The sequence below is a fragment of the Adiantum capillus-veneris genome, chromosome 2 (genome assembly GCF_014529385.1).
Source record: "Adiantum capillus-veneris isolate H3 chromosome 2, ASM1452938v2, whole genome shotgun sequence".
Classification (NCBI taxonomy): Eukaryota; Viridiplantae; Streptophyta; class Polypodiopsida; order Polypodiales; family Pteridaceae; genus Adiantum; species Adiantum capillus-veneris.
In genome coordinates this window covers 5563786-5568635 of record NC_140932.1, presented here as the reverse complement: position 1 = coordinate 5568635, position 4850 = coordinate 5563786, and positions in this window count along the sequence as shown.

Genomic DNA, 4850 nt, shown 5'->3' with positions numbered 1-4850 from the left:
CTACCTGCCACATGGCACAACCAGAGGTGACCACCCTTGGGGGAGGTAGAGAATATTCACAAAACTTCATAAAATCAATCTTTTTCCGCTTTCCTTCAGATCCCTTCCATTTACTGCTCTGCCATATCTAATGGCAAAGCCACGACATCTAGCTGACTCCAAGCCATGAACACCCCACTGAATTTTGGCCTCACAATGGCCTTGAACCACGCATCTAAAAACTAGGAAAAGTCACATGCATCCATCTGCTCGGCATCAGCTCACAACTTCATTTCGCCATATCTTGATTCTTATGACCCTGATTGATGAGCCATTCATTTCTACTATCTTCACATGATGTGCCTCACCTTCTCAAGTGTCATGAAGGCCCAAAACACGCCACATGGCACAACTCTCATAGCACGACCAAGTGGGCCCACACTCGGCCCTCGACAAATCTTCAAATGGACATAACTTGCAATGTAGAGATCCGATTGACAATTCAAAAAGATCGACATGCCCCACAACTCAATTTATCCGCATCTATCCACGCACACTTGCTCTGGCCATTTGTCCCTAGCTTCCACGTCCATCAAGAATTTGCAAGACCTTTCAACTTTAAACTTCCATAACGTTCACACCGAGACTTTGTTTGAGGAGACGTCTGGACCAGCTCGTAAGCATCTTGAAGAACACATTCTAGGGCACCATATAAGCACATTGGGCACCTTACATGTCATCCCTGTTACCATATACATGTGGTAGTGATGTGTGTGAACACACTAGGACCGCCGGGGCATTTTTTCCCTCTTTAGGAGGTTTTTTCCCCCGTGCATTGTATATACGCCCATCACTCTAGGGCTATCTATCTTTCCATTGCACACTAAGTAATACACTCTCTATTGTGTGCCTTGAGCTTCCTTCGTCTTCTCCAAGCTGTGTGTGTTTCTCTGCAACCCTAATTCCAACAATTGGTATCAGAGCAGGTCACGTCCTCCCGAGCTTAGTCGCCAGCTGCTCCAGCACACGCCTGCTCACTTTCTCCGATTTCAGTGAGCTTTGGCAAGCGTTCGCAGGTCGACAAATATTTTGGTTTGGGCTCATTTCGGCCTCCGTTTCCACTACGGGCAGTATTGCACAGGCTATTTCGTCATTTTGTGCAGATTTTCTGTCAGTGCCGTTTTCTGCATAACAGGTGCCTTATAGTCTTCTACGGTTTGTGCTATATAGCACAAGTTGTTCCCGCTCCATTTCTCCTATTTTCGGGCAGTTTTCACATCAGGTGCAGCATTTACCATGGCTGACAACAACAACACAGATGTGTTCAAGATGTTTGCTGCTGAGGACAGGTTGGATGGGGACAACTACCCTATGTGGGCTTATATGATGCAACACGTTCTTGTGTCAAAAGGTGTCTGGAACATTGTGCAGGGCATTGATGTACGTCCTGGTTCTGAAGATGTAGGCGATATTGAGGATGTTGCAGGTCTTGCTGCAAGGATTACAGCTGTTAGAGTTGTTTTGCCTACAGCAGAACAAGCTCGTTGGGATGTTAAGGATGCGCAGGCTCATGCATTGATTGCGTTGTCTGTGAAGCGCACCATTATTCCTCACATCCGTTCAGCAAAATCTGCAAAACAGGCTTGGGATATTCTAGCAGGTCTTTATGCAAGCCGCAATGAGGCTAAAATTGCTTTGCTGCGTAAAGAGCTAGAGTCGAAGATTATGCATGAGGAAGATGATATGGACACTTTCCTTGCTAGTGTCAAGGATATCAATGAGCAACTCATTTCTGCAGGTGAAGTCATTTCTGATAGTTCCCTTGTGCAGACTGTTCTTGATGCCTTACCAGATTCCTACCAGACTTTTGCTAGTACTTGGAGACTGATGACCCAAGGAAATCCTGAAGTTGTCAAGTTTGATGCATTATGAACATTGCTGTTGCAAGAGTCACTTTCTAGAAAAAACAGGACTAGGCAGCGTGCAGTTGAACAGGCTTTTATTGCTTCTCAAAGAAAGGGTGGTAACAGTAATGCAGCCACTTCTTATGGTTCTGCTGCGAGTGGCAAAATTTCTGTTCCTAATGCTTCTGCTGGCAGCACTTCGTCTGGCAATTCTGGTGACAAGGGCAAAAAGAAAATGCGTTGCCATTATTGTAAAGCCAATGATCACTTGATCAAGTCGTGTCCTAAGTTGAAGGCCAAAGAGGCTAAGAAGAAAGAGGGTGGTTCCACTGCAAATGCTGGTTCCACTACAAATGCAGCCATTGTTGAGTCTTCTGTGAAAGGAGATTGTGATGCTGATGTTGATGCAGAATGGGCTTTTAGCGCAGAGTGCACTTACAATCCTGCTGTCCATGATGCATGCTTGTCAGTTGCTGCAGATTCACATGTGTGGTATTTCGACAGTGGTGCTACAAAGCACATTACCTCACATCGTGAATTGTTTACCTCTCTCGAGTCTGTCCCTCATGGGAATTCAGTCACTTGTGCCAACAACGCCTCTTATCCAGTTCAGGGAGTTGGAAAGATTGTGCTCACTGCTGCTAATGGCAGTTCCTTCACACTTGTTGATGCACTTTATGTACCTGGGATCAAGAAGAATCTATTGTCTGTATCCGCACTTGCTAGACTTGGACTTGTAGTCAAATTTGTGGATGACAGATGTACAGTTCATGATCTCAGTTTTGGTGATGAAATTGTTGCATCTGGGCTTTTGTGCCGTGGGCTGTATAAGCTCACTTTGTATGACAAGTGTGGACAAAATTTTGCAAATGCTGTTGCAGATTCAAGGGCTATTTCAGATGCAAAACTTTGGCATGCACGTTTTGGTCATCTGAATTTTGCCAGTTTGCTGCGTTTGCAGAAATCTGATATGGTTGCTTCTTTGCCGCCTCTTGAAGCACCTATCAAACATGTTTGTGAAGGCTGTATTCTGGGTAAAATGCAGCGTTCTAAGTTTCCAAAGGATGGTTCAGTTAGGGCCACATGCAGGTTGCAACTTGTGCATAGTGATGTTTGTGGGCCCATGCAAACTCCGTCCTTGGGCAATTACCTGTACTTCGTGACTTTCATTGATGATTACTCCAGGCATGCATGGGTATTTCCGCTTAAAGCAAAGTCCGAAGTTTTTATGTGCTTCAAACAATTTTTGGCTATGGCTGAAAATGTCTCAAAATGTACTATGGGCACCCTCCGTTCCGATCGAGGGGGGGAGTATATGTCTCATGAATTTAATGCATTTCTGGCTAGTCGTGGGATAAAACACCAATGTACAGTGCCTTATACACCTCAGCAAAATGGTGTTGCTCAGAGGAAAAACAGGTCACTAACGGAAATGGCACGATGTATGGTCAAAAGTCAAGCTTTGCCGCATTCTTTTTGGCTTGAGGCCATCATGTGTGCCACTTATGTACTTAACAGGTGTCCTACGAAAGCTTTGCAGTCTATTACTCCATATGAAGCATGGCATGATAGAAAACCTTCTATTGAGCACATGCGTGTTTTTGGCTGTTTGGCATATGCTTTGGTGCCACAAGTGCAGCGCAGAAAATTGGATGATAAGGCTGTCAAATGTATTTTTGTTGGTTATAGTGCTGAAAGCAAAGGTTACAGGTTGTATCATCCGCAAACAAAACGTATTTTGGTTTCACGGGATGTAGTGTTTGTGGAAGATTCTGTTCAACCCTTGCTGTCATGTACTAGAGACAGTAATGTAAGCTCACAGGACATTTATGACACTTTGTTGCCTCTTTTCAGTGGTGGAAATACGAATGTAAGTTCCAATGAGGCAAATGTACAGCCTATGGGGGTTTCTGAAAATGTTTTAGAACAGCCTATTACTGATGCAGATGTACATGATGTACTTGATGAGGAAAGGGCTGAAAATGAGCAGGCTAGAGGTATGCCAAAATGGCTGGTGCACACTTTGCGTGACAGTAAATTGGATGCACCTTTATCTAGTCGTACTCGTTCAGGCTCTCGCCATGCATCTTATGCATCAGATTGTTATGCTTTGGCTGTGTCTAGTTTACATGATGTTGAGGAGCCTCTGTCTTTTGATGAAGCACAGAATTCACAAAATTGGATTGCTGCCATGAAATCACAATATGATGCACTTATAGAGAATGACACATGGACTTTATGTGATTTGCCTCCTGGCAAAAAGGCCATTGGTACGAAGTGGGTTTACAAGTTGAAACGCAAGCCGGATGGTGAGATCGATCGCCATAAGGCTCGACTTGTTGCAAAGGGTTATGCACAACAAAAAGGCATAGATTATGAAGAGACTTTTGCTCCCACTTGTCGTATGACTACTGTGCGCTTTCTATGTGCATTGGCAGCTCATTTTGGTTGGGATGTACATCAATCAGACATTGTTACTGCTTTCTTGAATGGTGACATATTTGAGGAAGTTTATGTAACGCAGCCTCGCGGTTTTGTCATAAAAGGACAAGAGGACAAAGTGTGCAAATGTAGGAAGGCTTTGTATGGGTTGAAGCAATCTCCTCGTGCTTGGTATGAGAAAGCTGACACTCATTTGGTTAAACGAGGCTTTCGTAACAGTCCAACAGAAAGCACATTGTATGTAAAGCGTGAGGATGATGTATTTCTCATTGTGGTTCTTTATGTTGATGATTTGCTGATCACTAGACCAAATGAGAGACATATTGCTGAATTTAAGGCCGATTTGAATGCTACTTTCAAGATGAAAGATTTGGGGCTGTTGCATCATTACTTGGGTATACAGTTTAAGCAGTGTGATGGTGGTATTGCCTTGTGTCAGAAAAGTTACATAGAGACATTGCTATGTAAGTTTGGACTTGAGGATTGCAAACCTATTGCCACTCCCATGGAAACAGGTTTGAAGTT